The sequence below is a fragment of the Calypte anna genome, chromosome 1 (assembly GCF_003957555.1).
Source record: "Calypte anna isolate BGI_N300 chromosome 1, bCalAnn1_v1.p, whole genome shotgun sequence".
Classification (NCBI taxonomy): domain Eukaryota; kingdom Metazoa; phylum Chordata; class Aves; order Apodiformes; family Trochilidae; genus Calypte; species Calypte anna.
Genome location: NC_044244.1, coordinates 148,358,503 through 148,370,724, shown reverse-complemented (window position 1 = coordinate 148,370,724; position 12,222 = coordinate 148,358,503).

Below are 12,222 nucleotides of genomic sequence, written 5' to 3'. Positions count from 1 at the left end.
AACAACAGTAAATATAGAATCCACTAGACCACACTTCTGGAAACCTCAGCAAAGTGACTGGGAGGTGGACTGACTCTGCTTTGAGGGTAGCTTGCTCTTGAAAGTAAGTGCATGGGCAAACAGCAAAGGGATTCATATGGCCAAAAAATGCACTCTAGAAGACTTCTACTGCAAGAGACCTTCCAAAATAGATTAGCACAGTAGTTTGGGTCATAATATGTTATATTACCATACACCCTGGTATCAAAATAAATTCCCAAGGGTTGCCTCTGCAAATGGATAAGGTTTGAGCTGAAGCAAAGAAGGGAGATCCTTATGTGAGCAACACAGGTAAGGCTGTGGTGGAGCTGAGAGCAGTAGAGCTCTGTCAGCAAGGCACAGTGCTTGAGCCAGGCTGAGAAGGACAACTGAGCTACTCCAGCATGGAGCTACACTGACATATCTATGCTGCTCAATGTTTCAGCCCTGAAGCTCCAGCACACTGGAGCAGCTGCAGTGCATCTCCAGCCAAGCCAAGCCCTGAGATCAGCAGAGGAAAGCCGTCACAGCTGATGATCCAATAGATGACAAGTCTAGGACTCCAAAACCTAACAAATCCAGTGACTTACACAGTGACATGACATGTACTCCCTTTAGCATCTGCCCACCATCTCCCTGGTTTTGCATAATTTGGCAGCTCCTCTGTACAGTGGGTCACCATGAGCGAGAAGGTGGGAAGATGCTCCCTTCTGAGATGCACTCGGCACTTTGTGCTTTCTTGGTACTTTCTTGGCAGCAGAAATAGCTGACTAGGAATTCCCACCTCGGTCCCATATGCCTCTGCTGGATGTCTGAACCCTTAGGATGTGGGCTGTGGGCTGAAGCTGATGTGCTTGCGCAGCACCACGCCGAGACGCCCTGCTAACATCTTCAGAGAGGGGTTACAACATCAGGGCTAATTGCCCAGGTGGAGCACTGTCTTAACATGCCTCTTTAGCCCCCATTCATCTGTGTCCCTGTGCTGGTTTACGTTACAGCAAAGCACAGCCTTTCCATGACTGCTTGTTCTCACTCTCTCCCAACACCCTAAGAAGATGCTGGCTCAGAACCCCAGCAGCTGGAGTTGCCTGACCACATGCCAGAGGTGGTACTTACGTGCCACCTCATTGTTCTGCATTTCTATGGACTTGCTTACAGTGCTTCACACAAGTTTCTGTGATTTATATCACCCCTCCCAGCACTGGGACAGGGAGCCTGGGGCTCTGGAGTATGTGGAGCAAACACGTCTCCATCCCCAGGCCTAACCCTACGTCAAAACTCTGTACAGGTCACTATCTCAGATGTATTAAAGCCCCAAAGATGGACTTGCTGAAGAGTTTTAAATAGCGCTTTGAGACTAATGGATAGCTTCACAGGGTGAAATGTGCCAGCCTAGAGTAGATCCTCAGCATATAAAGAATCAATGACTGTAAACTAGGAGTGGAAATTGGAAGAGGCAAAGCACAGTGCAGAACTGAAAAGAAATCACTGAGCAACTAATGCGATAGAGGAGGAATTGAAATGGAGAAACGCATCCTATTTCTGTGCCCAAAACAGGGGGAAATGTGAGGAGGAGATTTTCTTAAAAAGAAATAACACTTAAAAGCAGCAAAAGACTTTCCATTAAAAAAAAAATATTGAGGCAAACCTTTGCACAGGCATGGGAGCAAAGAAGAAGGTAGCATATGATCACACTGCAAAGAGACTTGTCTCTGAATCTGAAACGCGTCACAATGATAAATGAAAAGAAGTTAAACCTCTAAATGCTATGACTATCCTCAGTTCTTTCTGGACAGATGTTTGATGTATTGTATCTCTCTGTGACAGAGACCTGAGGGTTCTTAGGTCTTTTTTTTTTTTCTTTTGGTTGTTAGTTGTTGGGGTTTAAAAAAAAATTATTTAATATTTTAGCAAAACTTGTATAGCTTGTCATGCCAGCAAGGTATTTTTTAATTAAAATGAAATGTATGTATGTGGGGTGAGCCAGAGTTTATGAGGAGCGACTTCAGGGGGAAAATGAATCAGTCCAGGATTTTCAAGAAGGAACCAAGGCTCAGCTCAAGCTTACTAACTCAGGAGGAATGTAAATTAGAGTGTACTTACCAAGCAAGGAAACCCAGGGTGGAAGTCGGGTTCTTCAGCCAGGAAGAGCTCTGCACAGAAGGAAAGCAGGAATTTTCCAGCAATGGGGGCTATATGAAGGTGAGGGGCAGTCAGGAACACTCAGCACAGTGAATCCAGAAGCCAGTGGTGGATGGCAGGCAGCCTCACCTGTATCTCCAGGAGGGACCTGGGTACGTGCCCTGGGGTTGGCGGCTCCTGAGCGCGTTTCCCAGGGAAGGTAAAGGGCCAGAGGACACACATGCCTGCTGCAGGCTGGAATCCTGTGTCTCAGCTCCTCTCAGGGAGGCTCAAAGGGCTGCCAGAAGCTGGCTGACCCACAATACTTCAGGCAGGGACTTTTCATAGAACCGCAGGATGGTTTGAGTTGGAAGGGGCCTTACAAATCATCCGGTTCCAGTCCCCTTGCACAGGCAGGGATGTTTCCCACTTGACCAGGTTGCTCAAATCCTCTTTATGATCTTCTAAAGAATCATCTTGCTGCCTGGATAGAAGCCTTTGGAAACCAGGAACAAATGCTACCCTTGTTCTGAAGATTTTCTGAAGCTCTAAAAAAAAGCTGGATTGACCAGGCCTGATAAGCTATGTTTTCATGTGTTTCCTCTCCACTAGAGAGGTTGTTTGCAAAAATTACTTTAGTTGTGTGTTGTATTGTATATTTTTATATATTATAGAACCATAGAGTGGTTTGGGTTGGAAAGGACCTTGAAGATGCCCTGATTCCAATTCCCCTGCCCAGGTTGCTCAAAGACACATCCAACCTGACCCCAACCTGACCTTGAACAATTTCAGGGATGTGGTATCCACAACTTCTCTGGGCAACCTGTGCCAGTGTCTCACCACCCTCATAGTGAAGAATTTATTCCTAAAGTCTAACCTAAATCTACCTTCTTACAGTTTAAAGACACTGCCCTTTATCTGATCCCTACATGCCCTTGTCAAAAATTCCTCTCCAGATTTCCTGTGCACCTCTTCAGGTACTGGAAGGCTGCTATAAGATCTTGGATCCTTCTCTTCTCCAGGCTGAGCAACCTCAAGTCCCTCAGCCTTCTATAGTAAATAATGATATTTATACTAAATATTTGTACATTTTCCAGTGATCACAAAAAGGAGCCCTTATTGGCAGAAAAGGACAAAAGAGCCCCATGTTCAGCTTTCCAGCATCAACCCTGCTACACTTCATTGGGATCACAGAGGAAGGCTTCTCATTGCCCTAATTCCTCAAATTTGTAAGTGAATTCATCTCTGAGGCAGTACCCTAATCACTGAGGAATCTGACTGAAAAATCAATCCCATTACACCTGAGCATAGGGATAGGATTACAGACTAAAGAACAAGGGAGATGACCCTTTTTTTTTTAAAAGGCAATTGTGTATAATCATGTACCAGGAAACAAAAGAAACATAATTGATGGTAGGAGCTGAAGATGAGAGGCATCAGTTTATTCCTTCTTACAACACTTAACAAATGCTACGGATATATTCTATTTTCATATCATTCATATTAATTCTCCAAACATAGCGTGTGGTCTCTTTTTTCTTATCCTGGTATATGAATAGTATTCCTCATTGTTTTAATTATTATTTTCTGTGGTTTTTTTATTTTTTCTGCTTCCATTGATTTCATAATATGATAGACTTGTAATAAGTAGTTGTTCCCTCTGAAATCTTTCTTGATAAACAATACCTATGAATCATCATTTTTCAACCTTGTTCTGAACCATTTCAAAATTAATAGACTAATTAGTAACCTGGTAAATTATTAACATAACCATTTAAAAAAACCCAACCACTTTGGTGTGGCCAGAAATTGCTATTGAGATAATATCCATGACAGTCTTTTGCAACCCTCTGCCACAACCCGAGACATGAAAGCTTCTCTGCTGTATGCTGAAGCATGCTCTTGTGGTGGGACCCAGACTGCCAAATATGAAAAGGTGACTCATGTTCCCTGGGATCTGGCGATCCCATCCTCTAATATTTCACATAGCTGGATCCCTAGTCATCCCACCTCACTTCAGGTGTCTGGCTGAGATCTTTGGAGAGGTGCAGGCCCAAGCACTCACCCCACCAAAGGCTCCTGGGGTGGCAAAACTCCTCCAAAAGGCATCCAAAAGTATAGAAGTGCACCTGGGCTGAACTGAGCCCTTTATGCAGGTGCTGGACTGAGCTACTCCAGCTTCAGTTTAGCTAAATTTCACTTTTTCTGCTCTTGTGGTGTTGGATATCCCCTCCTGGTACTATACAGACACCAAGCCTCTGTCCTGGCTTTTTCCATCTTTCTGGAGTTTTAAATCTTCAGCAACACTGGTGTCTGTATTAATGCAATGCCACTGAAGGATTTTTTAATACTGCCAAAGCAGGATGACAGCCACTGTGTGATGATCCTATATCCAGCTTCATCTTCAGTCTCTCCCCACTACCCAGGGTGTTAACCAGATTATATTTCTATCCATCTTGCGCAAGATGAATATTTCCAAACTGGCTATCCCAGTCTCACAGACTGCAGCACTATCTGTGTCCACAGCATGCATATTTTTATTTAGTCTCCCACCCTTCAGGAGTGATTTTTGCTAGCCCTTCCCTAAGAAGCAGCCTCTCTGGAGGTGCCCTTTCCTACTGTGCCTTCTCAAGCAGTCTATGTGCAGGTGGGCAAGGAGAATTCCCCTTGGATGGTGACATGAGCCTGCCCTCTTAGGACTCCTCTGTGTACTGTTGGGTGCCATAATTATTTTATGTTGCTCACCTTCTGTCTTAGCACAGGGCCAAACCCCTCCCACCAGCCCTATAATATTTCCACAGGTGCAGCAGCATCAGTGGCACCACGAAACTCAGACTCTGCCTCCATCATGGTCCTTGCCCAGGTACCTTCAGGAGCAACCCCACCTCCTGTTCAAGACATCACAAAACTGGCAGCTTCCTGATCATGTCTTTCAGGTCACTGTGGCACAGGAGAGGAACCAGCTTCACCCTCCTGTTGGCTTTGTTGATGAAAACCCAGTACCCTAGTGTCCTTCCATAGTGGCACTGCATTTGCCACAGTGTCTTCCTGCAGAGTTTTAAAAACTTTGTCATTATTTTGCCAGATGATGTTTTGGTAATAAATTGAACGGGAAAATGAATTTTTTTTTCCTCTCGCTAACATACTTAGTCCTTTAATCAGGCTACAACTCTTCTTTGGTATTTTCTGTGAAGTTCAAAATATTTTCCATTGGTTGTCTTCACGAATTAAAGAATCATCCTTTCTTAATATAGAACCTATTTTTTTCCCATGTAACCTGCCTTCCTCTTTACTGTAACAAAAAGATTTCTAACATTTTACTGGATGTCTGGAGCAATTTGTGTCCCTAATGCTACTTTGGAAAAATCCAAGGCTGCCCAGGAGTCCCCAAACATTACTCAAACCTTCTGCAGCCATGTGTCCTATCAGCCAGTCCCATGAGATACTCCCAGTACCATGGTACCTTTATTGTGTAATGTGTAGCTATTTATATGTGCATATACATCCTGTCAGAGGAAGTCCTTTCTATTACAAAATAAAGACAAATGTCATATATCATTTTCCGCCAGCAGGTACCACATAACTCATGACTGACCAAGGCAGTGATGGCTTTCTCACTTTGTGGCAGTGGCTCTGGCTAAACTTCCAGTGTTTTGTTGCTTGTTTGATTAATGGAAAAGCTTTTGCTGCTGTGGAATAACGAGACTGGCAGCACAGGTTTCAGATGCTCTCCCAGTACGTGCATTCTGTGAGTGAAAAATTTGGCAAATGAAACTGGAGTTACTCTGGGGGAGGGGCAGGATGTTGTTCTAGTGTAACAGCAGATACAAAATGAGCTGAGCACCTCTCACAGGAAAAGGAGAGGAAGATGCAGCTCACCACCTGCCTGGAGAAGCTTGGGCTGTTGCAGAAGAAAAGGCACTGGAAAGCTCTGGTGGAATTTACCTCAACTGCAGCTCTGGGTGTAATAAATCCTCAGCCTTCCAAGTGAGTCAGCCATCAAGCTCCAAAGCAAAGGGTCTGTACCTCTTCAGCTCACAGGACTGATTTCATCCTTTGGGTCTCAGGATTTCTATCTTATTTCCTTCCTTTTGGACCACTTGAAGAAGAAACCCACCTCTTAATGAATTTTCCACAACGTAAATTTAGCGACATAAACTCCTCTTCTGGTTTTCCACAGGTTTACAAAACATGATATACATCCCTTTGGAAATTAATTACCAAGTCTATATGGGCCCACTTGCATGGCTCTATGCCTCCATTGGGAGCACTTCTGAAGTCAAGGACAAGTGGAGTCACCCTGTAACTGAAGTCTTCAGCCCCAGCTTCCCCTGTCTTGGGCAGCAGGCTGTCATGACCCAGAAATCTTGACATGGGAGTATATGAAAGAAAGCAAAACAGCCAGAAATAAAAGTTAATATGATGCAAAACATCCTCCATGATCCCTAGAAAGCAGGTGGGGCTCACAGAAAGATTGCCATGGTGAAGATTTCGTTTTCAGGTTTCCCCTGAGAGCTGTGTCTCTGTTGAGTCTGAGAGGATGGGAATAGGAAGAGAGATGTGATTTATAAACTTTTTTCTTTCAATTTTCTCTGAATGTGAAGGTGGACATTTCAGTTTAAAGGGATTTCCATGTCAATTTAATTCCTTCTGATAAAAGGTAAATTGTGGTCTGGGTAACAGGCTTTTGCATGATGCCTACTACTTTTGGTAGATGAACCTTGCTCTTCCCAGGCTCTCAGATCTCTCTTCCCAGGTAGATCTCAATGCAACCACCCAGCATTTGTACACTCTCAAGAGTATAAGGAGTTATTATGGTGAACATTATGACTTGGTATTGAATATAGAGAAAGCAAAGATTGAGAGGATAGCACAATCAATACTTGTTGCAAGATGGGCAAAATGAAGTCAATATCAAGGGCTGTGGAGGTGTTGAGGTGCCACCTGGGCAACTCAACACAGCTGCAGGGAAAAGGCATGGCAGAGAAGACAGCATCAATGTTTCTGAACCCTCAAAACTATCTCTGGAGAAAGTAAACTCTTTGGGGTACTATCTTAAACCCTGCAAATTGTGTACACATTATGTACAAAAAACCCCCAAACAAACAAAAACAACCAACCAACCAAAAAAACAACAAACGCCATCATTAATGCACTACAGAACACACTGTCATTTGGGATTAATTAATGTATAAATACACCCAGGAGACACCTGGTGAAACATTCTATCTTTTTAGACTTAGTAGGTTTCTCTTACGTTTACAGATCAGTCCTTCATTGGGATGCCACAGTGCTATTGTAACACCAATATTACCAATATGACCAATCTGACCAGAACCCATAATCATCACACAAATATAGGTGTAAATATAGGGGGTTTTGGCAACATCTGGCACCTTAAGGACTACAGCTCAGGATCTGAGAGCAGCATCCTTCATGGAGCTGCAACTTTGGGGACAAACTTTCAGCAGGGTCTGTTGCAATAGGACAGGGGTGATGGTTTTAAACTAAAAGAGGGTAGATTTAGACTAAATAAAAGGAAGAACATTTTTACAAAGAGGGTGTTGAAACATTGGAACAGGTTTCCCAGAGAGGTGGTAGATGCCCCATCCCTGGAAAAATTCAAAGTGAGGTTGGACGGATCTCTGAGCAGACTGATCTAGTTGAAGATGTCCCTGCTTCTTGCAGGGGAGGTTGGACTAGAGGCCTTTAAATGTCCCTTCCAACCCAAACCATGCTATGATTTTACGATTTTAAAGCTTTTAATTACAGACCCATCAAGGCCGGGAACAAGGGTTTCATATCTTTCAATCAACTAAAGGAGCCTTCCTGACTGCGGCAGTGTCTTCAAGAAAGCTATCAGAGCTGAGTGTGGTCTGAATGTGGTTACCTGGGAGAGCAGCACTGTATTATTCATAGAAATATGGTGGGTATGCATACTCCTGTTGAGTTTCCAAATTACATTCAGCTTTTCCAAGAAGTAGTCCTGGCGTTTGTTATTTTTTTTCTTTTCATTCGGAGAGGAAAGGGGCTCCCATAAAGCAGATCAAAGGGAACAGGGACCTTGCCTCTCAGAGAAAAGATTCTTTCTTCCTTTGTGCCCTTTCAGGGCAGGGAAAAGTCACAAACAAATCCCTGCATTTCCTGCGGCCAGGTAGGCAAAGCACAGCACCTGAGAGACATCATATCAAAGGGATGAGCCACGGGGTTAGCATGAGGCACCGCTCCGTGTCACAAGCACTGCTCAGCCTCCCCTTACCCCAGCCAGCACTGGCTCAACAGGTACTATCCTGAAGCAATTTACTTCCATGAGTTTCAATGGGAAGCATTAAGATGTTCCCTTTCAGGAGGAAGAAAAAGGGCTTGAGTAAATAAAAGGGCCAAATTACCTGAATGCATTCAGAAGAAATATGAAAGGATGAATTTAAAAGAGTCTTTGTGGCGTGATGAGTTCTGCCGTCAGAAGACACTGCTGCTGGCAGCAGGAGGTTGGAACATCACTTTTCTGCTCAGGGAGTCACCTGAAATGAAGCCCTGGGAAAAATGAACTCTCTGTGGAGCCAAGTGAGTTTTGATGGGTCTCAAGACCAAAATCTCTGTGGTTTGGTTCTTCTTTTTCCCTCCCCCTCCCCCACCTTTTTTGTTTTCAAAGACAAACACTGCAATTCAAAAACCTACTTTCTGCAATTGTTTAGCAAAAAACCAAAATGGTGGAGAACGGGTGAAGAAAAAGAAAGCATTTTCTAGAGCAGAAGCAGGCAGGGTAACATATTTTCTTCCCAGCTGTGTCCTGCAAGCATGGACAGCCCCAAAGGAAAAGGAAATTTCAGCTGCTCCCTGCAAGGACTCCAGCTTGGGGCAGCTCATCAGGAAAACGTTGTGAGGTGGAGCTGGGAAACAAGGCCCTGGCCCATCAGGAAGGCTTCATGGGACCAAGGCTTTATGGCTGATGCTGAGGCAGATCTGGTGGCCCTGGCCAAGCCCATAGCTCCCCCAGGGAAGGCATCCCACTGTGAAGCCAACCTTTGCAAGGAGCCCTTATAAAAATAGCCAGCTTGTCAGTAGGTAGGTGCTGGGCACTAGGCAGCCAGAAAAGCAGGGTAAGGGGTGAGTAGGAAAATATCAAAGACAATTATGTGTAAGTAGTATTTTTTTTTCTCTAAGTTTTCTCTTCCCCGTTCTGCAATGGAAAAATCCTGAGAGATCATGGATGGAGCATGAAAAAATGGATAAAGGAAAGGGCTTAATTTATAGGGGAGCTTGACTTTTTAATCCTGTGCCCCAAAGAAACCACTACCTAGGCAGCCAAATCCTATCTGCAGTGACTAATGAAAGCAGGAGGTACAGCACAGACCCCCATAGCAGCTCCATCTATCTAAGCTGGTGAATAAGAAGATGCTTTATCCTTCTCTGCCCAGGAGGCTGAATTTCCCCTCATGAAGGGCCCTCTAACATTAATTTCAGAGACACAACCTGCCTTTTTTATAAGACAAATTAATAATTTCCTTAATCCATCATCAGGAAATGGAAGGCTTTGATGCTTTAATTCCTTTCCTGTGACCATGGCAACAAAAAAAAAAAAAAAAAAAAAAATTGTGTTAATTTCCTCATCCATGAGAATTTTGGTAAATAGCATGTTAGCATCCTTTGCCAGTAAGTGAGTCTTCACTGTAGAGGAGTCCAGAGAATTACACAAAAGGCAGGTAACAAAATAAGGTGCCTGGGACGTGATGGTAAAATGATGAGAGAGAAGCCAGAGCTAGACTTTAGCAACCCCACTCTGGAAAGAAACAAAATGCAGAGGAGCTGTAGCACTCTGAGTATTCACCTCAGTTCCATCATCCTGAAGGGAGAAAAAACAGCTCATTAAAGTGTTGTGCTGAGGGCATTGAAGCCTGCTGGTGCTCCAGAAGGAAGACCCATTAAAAATTAGCACGGATTGGCCTACCTTCTTCAAAAAAAAAAAAAAAAAGAAACTGAACAACAGGCTATGGTTCTTACTCTGCATTATCAGTAATTATAGAGCTAAAATTGGGTTTTGCAAAAAAAGTGCAGTGTATGCAAGCATGTGTGCATGCATATACATAGATGTGTCTATGTATATATGTGTATGTATGTATCACAAATCCGTACATGTCTACGTATGTTCACACACACACTACCAGCTGTGAAAGAGCTTTCTAGCACCAGGATGGGAAGTCCTTTTTATGTCATCTGATCAACAACTTGCAGATGCATAGGTAAATACTCTTTCCCCTGCTAAACACTTGGCATCACCAGAACAGCCCCTGAAGAGTAGAGCCTGATCCATGCTTTCACCCTGTGCTGCCCAGGAGGATGTTAATGACAGAATCACAGAATCACAGAATGTTTAGGTTGGAAGAGACCTCCAAGATCACCCAGTCCAACCTTTGACTAACACCATAGTCAACTACTAAACTGTGTCCTTAAGGACCAGGTCCAAATGCCTTTAAATGCCTCCAGGGATGGTGACTCCCCCACTGTCCTGAGCAGGCCATGGGCCACAGCCATCCCAGGAGGTGCACCCACTTCAAAGTATGGGCAAAACCTCCATACCCATCCTTTAGTTTCCCCCAGCCTCTTTCTCACAAATCCCACGGGTCAGCATAATCCAGGGCACACTCCTGCCAGCTGGGGTTCAAAAGGGCTGTGATTTCATCTCTGTGGCTTGGGTACAAAAAGCCTTGCAGAGCTGACACTACAGGCGACTCCACTGCCAGAGTTCCCTTTGGATGTTCTGCAACAAGGAGAGGCTGGATTCCTAGCATGTGAATCAGGCTGCCTGGGCTGAGGGAGGCTGATTCACTCAAGTTTAACTTTGCCAGAGAGGATGGAACCAAGGCTTTGCCAGGGTGAAGGTGCCACAGCAAGGAGCTAACGTGCATAATCCTCACTTTGAGTTCAGCACCCAGCTGGGAGGAGCACGTGTTCAGATGCTGTGTGGAGCCCATCTCTCACCAGGTCCTTGACCCAAATACTGGCAGTGGGTTCCCCCATCTGCTCAGAGGAGATGCTTCCCCTGCACTTGCTCTCTCTTGTACCCTAGGTGGGCAGCCTCTGCTTTCTAACACGTGCTGTGGGCACACACTTCTCTTTCCAGCTGCTAAAGTACTAAAACCACAATAAATGCTGAATAATATCTGCCTTCACAGGTATTAAATAAGAAAAAGCTTTCACTTTATAGCTGCTGTGGGACTTTGATGTGATTACAGGTAGGCACAGGAATATATTCCCAACCTTCACGTGTCTAAAGGGCACACCTGTGCCCAACTCTTCACACTCTCTGATCAACTTGGTGAACATCAAGCTTACCTAGTGACAAAGGCTGGGACACTGCCACAGAAAGTAAACCTCTTTTGCTAAGTCTTTAGTTGTCCGTGGTGAGGCTTGGCTGGTGGGGGTTTGTGAAGCTAAATTTTACTGGCTTCATGAAGCAGCCCTCCTGAAATAAGAGCCTATGAAATCAAAGGAGAAAAGTGCCTTTGAAAGGCACTGAGCTTGTTCAGCTGCTCCTCAGGGTTTCTTCACCAGTGGGACACCTCCCCAGGAATCAGGTCCTACACAGCTCGATGGTTTCTCCAGACAACTGCTGCCTGTTGCATTTTTCTGGATCATTAAAACCCAGAGCAGTGTTTTGCCAGTAGCACTGAGAAATAGGAAATAGTTGCTGCAATCCTGCATTTCATCAGGCTGGGAAGAAATTTCCAAACAGAATTCTTCACCAGCCCTGAACTAATGAAAGTTTGTTTACATTCAAAGAATAAGAAAAGCTGATTAAAAAAAAATTAAAAAAGTATCACACTTCTTAGGGATCCAGAGATGCAGGAAGTCCCTAAAATCCTCCAGTTCAGAGACAGCACTCTGAAATAGCAGTAGAACCTGATGATGATTTTCTTGAAGAAATACGAATGCCCACATGGTACTAAGACACCTGAAGTGGTTCAGTTATTCTGACATTGTGAGCTGAGCTTCCCACAACAGAATTGCAAATAAATACACTTAACTTTCACTGTGTGCTTAATCTGCATTTCTTAAAATACATGTGGGCCCATTTAACCCCTA